Source organism: Embiotoca jacksoni, unplaced genomic scaffold, assembly GCF_022577435.1.
Source record: "Embiotoca jacksoni isolate LCO1_2020_lvr unplaced genomic scaffold, fEmbJac1.0.p SCAF_40, whole genome shotgun sequence".
NCBI classification, from domain to species: domain Eukaryota; kingdom Metazoa; phylum Chordata; class Actinopteri; family Embiotocidae; genus Embiotoca; species Embiotoca jacksoni.
Window position 1 is genome coordinate 479534 of NW_027185393.1, and position 13014 is coordinate 492547.

Consider the following 13014-nt stretch of genomic DNA (forward strand, 5'->3'; position numbering starts at 1 on the left):
TTTTATTTGTTGCCCCCCGTGGCCTCAGTGAATCAGGCCATCCTTGAGAATGAAGCCAACTCTGTTGTCCGTCAAAGAACGCTAACAACCGGGGCCAACGATGAAAATTCATTAGATTGCCAGAAAAAAAAATGTCTGCATAACTTGAGTTGAGGCTGCAGGAGAGGATGCAAAGCTACTGTTTGTTCTTTCCATCAGCGAGTGGTTTTCTGTAGACTGAAGTTTTCTTAGGATTTTGTTCTTCCCTTATTGCACTGTGAGCCTCCACAACCAGGCAAGAGATGGAAAATGCAAATGTTTGTTCAGTGCAAGTACGAATGCATTTTTCCCAAAAATAATTCTGGTTGGCCTTAACATCTCCTTTCTGCTTCTGTAAGGCTAAAACCTTGTAAAGCTTGTGATTTCCTTCCAGTGTGATAAATATTTTCCCCACTGAAAACAAGTGCTTTATGCATAACGTTTGAGTTTATTACAGGGCTGCCATTAAAGATTTTTTTGTCAACCCCTTAACAATGTTCATTGTTTTTTTTTTTATTTTGAATTAGATTTTTTTTTTCGCAAAGACAATCTCCAATTTTTTTTCTTAAATAATAGTTTCAGAATTTTATAAACAATAATTAGCTTTTGTGGATTTTATTATTTTATGTTATATTTGTCAATGTGTTTCCTGCTTTAGTATGGTACCATATTTCATATATTTTCACATTTGCATTTAAAATAAACAATAATGTAGCAGTGTAAAAACTAGTAGTAGTGATATTTCAGATATTTCTTACCTTCATGCTTTGCACTGACAGTGATTGAGAGCATGTAATTACAACTGTTTCCAAAAAAGTTGGGGCGCTGTGTTAAATGTAAATAAAAACGGAATGCAATGTTTTGCAAATATCATATAGTATCTCCCTCTCTGAAGTGCTCTTTTAATACCTAATCATGTTACTGATCTGTTGCAAATTAACCTGATTAGTAGTGAGATGTTCCACCAGTTTTTTTGTTTTTTTTGTTTTGTAAAAACAAAACAAAAAAAACAAAAAAACTGGAGACTAGAAAAGTTGTGTAATACAAAAGTATTACACAACTTTTCTAGTCTTTTGTTGATCCTGTCCTAACTTTTTTGGAGACGTGTTGCTGCTATCGAATTAAAAATAAGCACAATTTTTTTTCGTAAAACAATAAAAGTTTTTAGTTTCAACATGTGATATGTTGTCTTTGGTCTACTTGCAATTAAATATGAGTTTATATAATAATAAAAAAAAAAAATCATTGCATTGTTTTTGTTTACATTTTACACAGCGTCCCAACTTTTTTGGAAACGGGGTTGGAGTTTGTTGTATATACAGTATGAATATGACACTATACTTACAAAATGCATTGTATAAGTACACAACAAAATGTAAACAGGTTTTTTTTTTTTTTTAAGAAGTTGGTGTTCCTGGAGTAAGTTTGACAGAATGAATACTCTGGTCTCATCACATCCAGATAAACTGATTCAGCGTTGCTCTATATAATCTATCACCCAATCTCTCACCATTACAGACACACACACACACACACACACACACACACACACACACACACACACACACACACACACACACACACACACACACACACACACACACACACACACACACACACACTATCCCACTATGTTCTCTGTGTCTTTCATGCTTGGGCTACAGACCCTGACCACCCAGGGAAGATGTCTGGATGAGGAGTGATGGCAGGGAAAGATACTCACACACAGAGATACACGCATGTAAACACACAAGAAAATAATCTTGTATGTATCTGTGGCATCTTATTGTCTTGTTTATTTGTTGTTTATTGTTGTTTAATAAACTAATTTTTCATTTTCACTTGCATGTGTTTTTCATTTTCTGCTATTAACCCACATTTAGTTGACTTTTTCCACACCGTTCACACAACTCTCTTACAGACACGCAGCTCAACACAGCCGGTAATCTCACACAGAAAATGAGGATCAGCTCTGCGACTAAAACAATAACAGCATTTGTCCCCCAACTGTGAAAGTCCATCCCTGTAGTTATGTCTTTTCTTTTTTTGTAAGTTTATTCATGTCTGTTTTCAGTTTCATTTCGTACTCACTGTTGTGTCTCGTTTCAGGTCTCTTCACTTCCTGCCCTTGTGTCCTCCTGTGATTATCATAACCGCCCTCGTGTATAAAATCTGCGTCTCTCTCACCTCCTGTGCCAGATCATTGTAGTTCCCATCCTCTGAGTTTCCGTGTACTGACCTGTGTTTTGTTTCCTGGACCTTTTCTTTTTGCCTCACCCACTGGTCCCTTTGTTTTTTTTATTTAACTTTGGACTGAATGGATCTGTGTTTTTGGATCCTCCCTGTCAGTGCTTTTGCCTGGTTTGCCCTGAGTCTCAGTAAAGACATCCAACTGAAACCTGTCCCTGAGTCGAGCTATTGAGTACACCTGTCTGAATTGTTTAAACCAAAAGTAACACTTTTTAATTCAATTCAATTCAATTTTACAACACAACACAGGCTATTTCATGGCACTTAACACATTAAAGTCCTTCCAGCAGAACTTTGCAACATTATACAGAGAAACCCAACAATTCAACAATTCCCACGAGCTAGGAGAGAAAAATTCCTCTTTAAGGGAGAAAAACCTCCAACAGAGGGAAAGAAAACTCCCTCTTAACAAGAAGAAACCTCCAACAGAACCAGGCTCAGAGGTGGGCGGAGCATCTGTTAACAGAACCAGGCTCAGAGGTGGGCGGAGCATCTGTTAACAGAACCAGGATCAGAGGTGGGCGGAGCATCTGTTAACAGAACCAGGCTCAGAGGTGGGCGGAGCATCTGTTAACAGAACCAGGATCAGAGGTGGGCGGAGCATCTGTTAACAGAACCAGGATCAGAGGTGGGCCGAGCATCTGTTAACAGAACCAGGATCAGAGGTGGGCCGAGCATCTGTTAATAGAACCAGGATCAGAGGTGGGCAAAGCATCTGTTAACAGAACCAGGATCAGAGGTGGGCGGAGCATCTGTTAACAGAACCAGGATCAGAGGTGGGCCGAGCATCTGTTAATAGAACCAGGATCAGAGGTGGGCAAAGCATCTGTTAACAGAACCAGGATCAGAGGTGGGCGGAGCATCTGTTAACAGAACCAGGCTCAGAGGTGGGCGGAGCATCTGTTAATAGAACCAGGATCAGAGGTGGGCGGAGCATCTGTTAACAGAACCAGGCTCAGAGGTGGGCGGAGCACCTGTTAACAGAACCAGGATCAGAGGTGGGCCGAGCATCTGTTAATAGAACCAGGATCAGAGGTGGGCGGAGCATCTGTTAACAGAACCAGGATCAGAGGTGGGCCGAGCATCTGTTAATAGAACCAGGATCAGAGGTGGGCCGAGCATCTGTTAATAGAACCAGGATCAGAGGTGGGCGGAGCATCTGTTAACAGAACCAGGATCAGAGGTGGGCGGAGCATCTGTTAACAGAACCAGGATCAGAGGTGGGCGGAGCATCTGTTAACAGAACCAGGCTCAAGGAGGGGCGGAACATCTACCTCCACGGTTGGGGTGAGAGGAGAGCAGAGAGAGAAAAGGACAGAAAACACGAAATGTTGGTGGGGCCGACAATCACAGAGCAGAGACATGCAGCTCCATGATGGGACATCTACAAAAGAAAGAACAGAAAGTACGCCAGCGAGGGAACTGAATGGAGAGGCAACAGACAATAAGGAAATACTATGGGAGAGAAAAAGCATGAAGTCAATCAGGTGTAATGGTGAGATACAGTATGAGTGTATAGAGAGTGAAAGAGTGAGAGGAAAGAAGCTCAGTGCATAACGAGGTCCCCCAGCAGCTAAATTAATTATAGTAATGCCACAAAAAACTGCATTTGTTTGGCATAGTTACAGGTATACAGAAACATACAGCAGTGTTAGTTAACCCTGCTATTACATTTGGTTTTCATCCACATCACGTCTTCAATACATTTGGGAATGAATGTTTTCCACAGGTATATTGTATCTCTCATGATACTGTACAGTTTGAAAGTTTAAAATATTTTTTAATCTATCAGGGTATTAACCCAAGTGTTGTACATCCAACAGCACCGGTGCTCCTCAATACTCATGCTCACAGCTGTTCCATCATCTTGGAGAACTTGCCACAGTTCGTCTGTGGATTTAGTTTGACTCGGTGTCTTCTGTCTCCTCATGCAATCCCAGACTGACTAAATGATGTTGGGATCAGGGTTTTGTGGGGGCTGGATCATCTGTTGCAGAACTCATTTTACCTTTTGTGGCATAGATTGTTGCGCTATTTTCCCACAGTCTTTTCACAGAGCGGTGAACCTCTCACCATCTTCACTGCTGAGAGACACAGTCTCAGTTTTATACTCAATCATGTTACTGATTTTTTTTTTTGCCATTTAACCAAATTAGTTGGAAGATGTTCCACTAGGTGTTTTTTTTTTTTTTTTCTTGTGTTACACAACTTTTCCAGTCTTTTGTTGCCTCTGTACCAACTTTTTTGAGAAGTGTTGCTGCCATCAAATTCAAAATTAGCACATCTTTTTCATAAAACAATAAACATTTTCAGTTTCAACATTTGATATGTTGTCTACTTCTGTTTTCAAATTAATATGGCTTTACATGATTTGCAAGTCAATGCATTCTGTTTTAATTTACATTTTCCACAGCGAAGCAACTTTTTGGGCAATCGCTGTTGTTTATGTTGTTTGTATTTGCATTGCAGTAACTGACAGAAGAAACGGTAGGGGATTGTAAGAAGGGAATTTGTATTAACTATTAACTACAACTTAAATGTAATTATGATCAATTTTACCCTTCCGTTTGTTTTAATTGGCTCACTTGAATGAAAGACACATTGGATTTTCAAACACATAAAATATGAACATGAATTTCAACAGGATCAAGAAAAAACGAAAACTTAATTTTCTCACTTGGAGAGACAAAGTGTTGGAGTCATTTCAGAGTTCCTGTTGTTCGGTGCGACTGCAGACTGGAAACAGGCTATGTTGCCAGATGGTGTACTACCTTTGATTTATATATCACAGCAATCTCATTGACCTTAATGAGGACACTAACATGAGTGAGACCGTCTATGTTTGTGTTGCACTGCTACTGATGTTGGTCTGTCCAGTCATTTGTTCATTACTCTTCTTTGACCTGTGTTATGATTCTGGATAGTTGGTTTGTCTCCTCTGACTCAAACTCCTGAGGGAAAAGTAAAGCTGATAAGAGAATCAGCGGCATCTTTATCAATCAGGGCTCAGAGGAGCGGCTGTAAAGTGTAAAACAATGGAGCAGAACCAGCCCATTTGTCACTGCTGCTGTGATAGAAACTATTACCTTTGAGTAAATGGTCTGAAACCACTGTGTCTCACGTTTGCTGTTTGTCTGCGATGTTGTGTTGCAGTGTGTTTTTTAATTACTTAAAGACTCTATCCATAACTGCTTTTATACTTGCTTTAAATGAGAAAGTGAGTCATGGTGTCCACTTGGGGCCTGATTTAGTAAAGGTTTTGTGTCTGTAAAATCATGTGCAAACTCTACACCACCCGCAAAAAACATGTCCAAGCAGATTTACTAACGACGTGCAGCGAGGATCGCGTCTTTCAAACGTGCAATTTAACACACGGTGTCCATTTTGCGTGTTTGCCTGCATGCACATGTAATATTGGCCGTTTCAACTTGAACCTGCAAAATACTGGGAGATAAATAGATAACATAGCACCGCAACGATATTTACTAAACCTGAAAGTAGAAACAGGAGAAGTGATTGTTGTGTATTTTAGTACGACTGAAGGTATTAATCAGATGAATATCTGGAGAGACGGCTGCTCTTATTGTGGTGAGAAGGAGACGCAGGAAACCTAAAGAATACGTAGAGAACGAGGTTTTACACCCGTGGAAACATTTTTGAGATGACAAAGGAGAAAATTTCAGACATATCGTTTGTCCAGCGATGACATTTCTGAGTTATTGAATGAACTGAATGATGATTGACAGCCAATGACAAGGAGGAGCCACGAAATACCAGCAATTAAAAAACTTCTTATGACTCAGCATGGTCCTGCCTCTGGGTCATAGTCCTGTTCTTCAGGTGTGCTTTCCCAGGTACTGAATGCGATGTCCCGCAGAATTCACAGGTTCATCAGGTTCCCGAGCACTCGCGAGGCACTGAATAAAAAGTCACCTGCTCATCACAGAAAGATCTGGACTTGATGATCAGTGTTTGTTAGAAGATCTCATCCACCGTCCCTCCTGTTTTATTTGACGTTTTATTATCAATATTTTTGTTTTCCCCACAGTATTGACTTTTTTGCTGATATGTCCAGTAAAGCGTTTTGTTCTTGTTATGTTTATACTTCTTAATTTCAATGGGATCAGATTTCCTTTTTACTTTTGTGGTCGTTCTGTTTTTTCATGGCTGGAATCACTTTAATACACGCAAACACCTCATTTAAATACAGCAATTTGCACCTGATTTCAATGACGCAATTACTCTTAGTAAATCACCCGCAAAACAGATGCAATTTTTTTTTACAAACTTTTGGAAGGAACCCGTTATTTGAGATCTTAGTAAATCAGGCCCTAGGTGTGTACCATATGACCACGACACCTATGGATTGATTCCACCCAAGAACTTGAGATGAAAGTAATTACCCCTCTCTCCCTTTTCTTCTCTCTATACTCATAAAGGCAAAAGAAGCAGTTGCCCCCACCAAAAAAAACTTTGAAAAAAAATGGCTCAGAGTCAAGGTGTAAAGTTAAGACACCATAACACTTTTAACATGACAAACGTCTAAATTGAAAGCGGTTCAGTGTTTTTATTCACGTAGTTTGAAATTCAGGCAAAGGCAGACAATCACACACATAATGCACATAAAGCTGTTTATTAAAAGCTGTTTATTTACTTCATGTGGTGGTCAATCAAATACATGAAAACACATTCCTCGTAGATTATCATATAACAGATGTTTAATCATTTGTGGCAAATGCTGAAATCATTTCCACTGAGAAAAACGTTTTAGGAGTTATAGAATTCTGTCTGAGAGAATAAACATAAGTTTAAGGTTTGTCAGAAGTCAAAACACAGCACAGAGGCAAATGACACTTATTTGGGATTTATTTCATCAACTTTTCTGCTGGAAGAACCTGCGCTGTGTTGTTGAACCAGCTCCCTCGAAATGAATGGGAGGCCTGCGTTTATTCACACATGTAAAATCCATCTGAAGGTGGCTTCTGAGTATTTCTGTTTGGGGGAGGGCTAACTGCAACCTAGTGTAGTGACAGAAGAGCGGCCCTTTGCCATGCTAATGCTCATCATCTTCAACCGCCAGAGGCTTTCTCTGTCACTCACACACACACACACACACACACACACACACACACACATGTTTCTGTTTGATTACAGACACAACACCAGCTGCAAATACTGTACACTATAAATAGGATGTATGAAGTGCTACTGACCCTTGACATAAACAATTCATGCTTATCTTTCTGTCACTATATATCTAAAAATAAACTACGCGATGGGGACTGAACCAATGTCTTTTATATTGAAGTCGAAAACTCCTATCAAAAACCAGTGTTACCAAGTTTAGGCAAAACATCTTAGAGAAGCATTTCCCAAGTTTTAACCCCAATACCATAATGTAAATGTGATAGACTGAAAAATGAATATTTCAGGAAGGATATCTCATTTTGAACAATAGTTTTGAAATAAGTATGTCTGCATTGAGCCATTTAAATCTTCAAATGTTGTTTTCATGTGAAAATTAGTTTTGCTACCCCACAGACTGACCCTGACTGGGCCACTCACATCTGGATTTGGCTGTTTAAAACATCAACACTAAAACAGACTTTTGGTTGTTTTGAACCGGCTCCATGTCGGAGGGAAAAAAGTGTTGTTTGAGGCTGGAGGGCAGAATCAGAGAGACAAAGATGCTTTTACACATTTAACCTGCTTATTATGGATGTACATAGAACTCCCCTGAGATGCTGGTGGGACTTGAAGTGGAGGGGGTGGGAGAGTGTGTCTCAGGGGCAGGAAGGACCCACCTCCTCTCCCCACCCCCCCAGCCAGGCCCTTTTGTTCCCTGATGATGTATGAGACAGCATCTCCCTTGGAGTACCGCAGGAACACGACAGTGGAGCAACAACACTGTCCCATAATAGAGACTGATGGGACAGCTCCCGCTCTCTTCACTTTGTCCACTACTAAGATTGAGTTGGCGCAGCACTCCAGGCTCCGACGGGGCCCTTGGACAGCTCCGACAGGAGCCCTCGTAAGAAAAGACTCAACCTGATGGCGGCTCACGTCTGTCGGCCGCGCTGAGTCCCGCCACGGCCTGACAGGTGGATGGACGGATGACGTATGAGAGGATGGAGGGGCAGATGGATGAACGGGGGACCTGCACAGGTCTTTGTGGACTCGGTGACAGTGGAAGAGAGGTGAAGGGGATCCCCCTGGTCCTCTGGTTCCTGTTGGACATTCCTGAGATGACTGAGTTCGCAAGAAATCCTGCAAATCAAGCCGTCTTTCCCAAGAGCATTCACACTGTGTGGAACCGGTGTGAATAGATTTTTGGTGTCACGCTGCAGCAAAGACAGACTGCATTTCATAAGAATAGTAAAATATTAGGGAGGGGCATTAGAAAACAGGTACAACTCCGTTTCCGAAAAAGTTGGGACGCTGTGTAAAATGTAAATAAAAACAAAATGCAATGATTTGCACCTTTCAATCTTTCAAATTGGTGACAGGTCTGGACTGCAGGAGGCCAGTTTATCAGCGGACTCTTCTACTAGTGAGCCATGCTGTTGGAATACATGCAGAATGTGGTTGGACGTTGTTCTGATGAAATAAACAAGACCTTCCCTGAAAGAGACGTTGTCTGGATGGCAGCATATGTTGCTCCAAAACCTGAATATATCATTCAGCATTAATGGTTCCTTCCAGATGTTCAAGCTACTCATGCCATGTGCACTAATGCATCCCTGTACCACCACAGATGCTGGCTTTTTAACTGAGCGCTGATAATAATTTGGATGGTCCCTCTCCTCTTTAGCCTGGAGGATGCAGCGTTCATGATTTCCAAAACGAATCTCAAATGTTTAACATTATTCTTAAATTGTTGAACTATATTTCCCACACAGTCTTTCACAGAGTGGTGAACCTCTCCCCATCATCCCTGCTGAGACACTGCCTCTTTGAAATGCCTCTTTTTATACCCCAAAATGTTACTGATTTGTTACTAATTAACCAAATTAGTTGTTTTTTTTGCGTTACACAACTTTTTCAGTCTTTTGTTGCCCTTGTACCAATTTTTTGGAGACGTGTTGCTCCCATCAAATTCAAAATAAGCACATATTTTTCATAAAACAATAAAATTTCAGTTTCAACACTTGATATGTTGCCTTTGGTCTATTTGCAAATAAATATGGGTTCATGGGATTTGCAAATCATTGCATTTTGTTTTTATTTACATTTTACACAGCGTCCCAACTTTTCCAGTTTTAGATAGATCATTATTATTAAAAGAGATTAAAACTATCAAAAGGGAGCATTTTGGAAACAAAAACAGGTCAACTCAATTCGTTTTTAGCCATGCTACCAGGCTTTAGAGATGTAGGTGTAACTTTGTGTCAAGAAAAATGTCTCCACAGCTATTGGATGGATTGGCATGAAATTTATATCCCACTGAGGATATATTGAAATCATTTTGAGATCACTAAACTTTTCAATGAGTAAAATCATCAGATCTACATTTAAATATTGAGTATTTTGGTTTCCAACCAAGTACCTGCAAAACTAATGAGAGCCCCATCAGTCTCATCTGTGTTTTGTATTCAGTGATAATTAGCAGGTGGTAGCTTGCTAACACACTACACGGATAATAAACAAACATCAATGAACCAGTATATTAAACTTTCTCTAACTTTCTGAAATCAACAAAAATGGTCAAAAGAAAAGTTGCTTATTGGGAGGTATAAAAACTGCATGTTTAATGTGATGGTCCTTAACCCAGAATATCACAAAACCATACAAATTACTATAATGATGAGGCTTTAGAGAGAAGATAAGGAGTGTGACGGACAGATGATGAAAATGAGGACAGAGAAACACAAGAAGAAAAACAGGGAAGTAAGATGCGTTTAATGACTTTAAAACAGCAGGAATAAAGGTAGAGGGACGGGGAGAAAAAGCACAGTATGTGTTTGTACGAGTGGTTGTTTGGATGCTGCTGTGAGCTAATCTGTGTGTGTGTGTGTGTGTGTGTGTGTGTGTGTGTGTGTGTGTGTGTGTGTGTGTGTGTGTGTGTGTGTGTGTGTGTGTGTGTGTGTGTGTGTGTGTGTGTGTGTACTGTGAGTGCACACATCATGACTCAGACAGGAAATAGATAGTATGATCTTTCAGAGATGGAGGCTCAATTACTGAATGGATAATACGGTATAATATGTTAATAATGTTCCTACTACACAAAGACTCACATAAATGTCAGTGATGAATCATTTCCTCTGATCACAATAATACAGTTAAAGCATAAATCCATACCTAGAAGGCCAACCTTGTAGCCAAGGACCCTTTAGAGGCTGTGGGTGGGAATGATAGTATGGTAGCAAAACAGAACGGTAATATCAACACCACCACTACTACTAGCAATACTATTAATAAGAATAATCAACGTTACTATTATTGATGATTATAATATAAACTGGAATATGTTTTGGAGTGTCTGTCCTTCTGTTTATGAGTGTCAAATGAATTCCCCATCAGACAGCTGAGTATCACACTCAGTAATGCATGTAATACAGAGGATAGCATGACAGTGAGATGGTTTGCCTCACTTCGGCATGAAAAGTAGACGCACGTCACATGACGAAGTACAAAAATTGCTGAAGTCCACATATTTATTTATTATTTATTTGCAATGCCCGTCCCTAGATGGTCCTTTAAAATACAGAAAACTCAACAACTCATAAGATGTAAAAGATAGTGCAAATCATAGACTCAACAGTAGATATGTACAATCAAAACAAAATTTTAGACATACAGACAGATTGATATAAGACAAATAATACAAAAGCATAAAAAAGGAGATCCAGATCATTACTGGCTACATGACTGATCCTTCTTTAAAAACTGTTTCAGGATTGAGTTTGAGTTCTGTTGGTGAGGACTTGTACGTTCTGATCCCCCAGAAAGATATAGATGTCGGTCCAAACGAGGATTTACGTGAAGGCACCTTAAATTCCTGCTGGATGCTCCACGTGTTACTGAGCCTGAAGCTCTGAGTGGAACCGCGGGTCACTGAGCACCTGGGGAACATTATTATTTAAGCATTTATAAATAAGTTTAAGACTCGCAAATTTAATAAAATTATCAAAACAAAACACATTTCATTTCTTAAGAACACAGCAATGATGGGATCTTATCGGCTTCCTGTCCAAAACCGTGATTTCTCGATTGTGTATCATAATAAGAGGTTTGGTTACTGTAGATGTTGCTTGTGACCAAGACGTTACACAATAACCTAAATGTGAAACGATCATAGAGTGCATGAAAATATTTGCAGCATGAAAGGGTTGACAGTCTCTGATAAGTCTAAATGTATGTACGTTTGATTTTGCAACCTTGCTTACCATTTTAAGAAGCAGGGTTAGGATGAATAACACTGCTGGCTTTTACTTTGGAGACCAACCACCCCCACCTGTTTGTTTCCCCTAAATCTAACCACATGGTTTTTCACGCCTCGATGGACTGGCAGATGTATCACATGCTTTGGTGTAATACTGGGTTGCATCAGATTGGTGATCACCTAGTCATTTCTATAACTCAATCAAACCAAACAATTTCACACGTTTTTTGAGAATAGCACACTGCGATGATATGAAATCTTTCAGCAGACAATTGTCTGGAAGTGACAATTTTATTCACAACATCCAGACAAGTAAAAGACGCTGCAGTTGCGAGGACAGAGGAAGTGTCACAAAGTCTGGGGAGGCTATGAAGGCAGGCTTTTTACACTGCCTTCTGTTTGTACCTGCTCCTTTTAGAACAGGGCAATATTTTTTCCTTAAGACGTGGTCGGATAACAACACTGTACAAACTTTGTTTATTCAAGCATGTGAGACCTAAAAGGGGGAGAGGAGAGCACCTTCTTCTTTTAAATAACCTTTTGAGGTGGTTCAAGAAGCTTAAAGATGTTTCTTTAAGAGCCGATTGTTTTTCTTGCACAATGGCTGATACTTGCTGCACACTGTCAGCATTACCCAGAATACATTTGTTACGGTTCTACTGGGCACAAATAATGCCTAAATGTCAGTGGGGCTACAAAACATTGGGTGCATCAAACAGTTATTTTACCATGAATGGTGTGTTTGCATGTTTCATGTTTTTACATTTTCTTGATGACATAAATAGAAGCAGTGTGTGTTATGAGGGGAATCCACACACCCAAAACAAGGAAGTGAAAGCGACGCATCAAGGCCAGCTCATAGGTCACAGATGATTGATAAGGCCATGCACAGAATGTGGGTATATGTGGGTCATGCGTCTAAACATAACTGCATCCCACAATTCCATGACGTGTCGATTGGTCAAACATGGGACAAGTGGATGTTTGGCCAAATAATGAATGTGATGTCAGAAGCGAGTAGCGGTGTCATAATTAGTTAGCAATCCATCTTCAACCTGCTGCCAGAAGAAATCAATAGAAGGAAACATGAGAGGGTTCCCTGTAGTTGAGTGGGTGGGACTGAACACAGGGTCATGGGGTCAACTGAAATCAAGTCGGCCTTAAGGCAGCACCCTCATTAGTACCTCGTTTCAGGCCCGATCTTGACAGAGGGGTCCTGATTTGAATGCCTGTAAGGTGAACTGTCCCTGGTCTGGCTCTGCCTGAGGGGGAAACTAGAGAACAAGCGATGAGATTTTGGAGAATTCTGTAGTTTGGTGGTGAATATTCTTAACATAATTTCTCAAAGAAATTGTCAGTTTTCT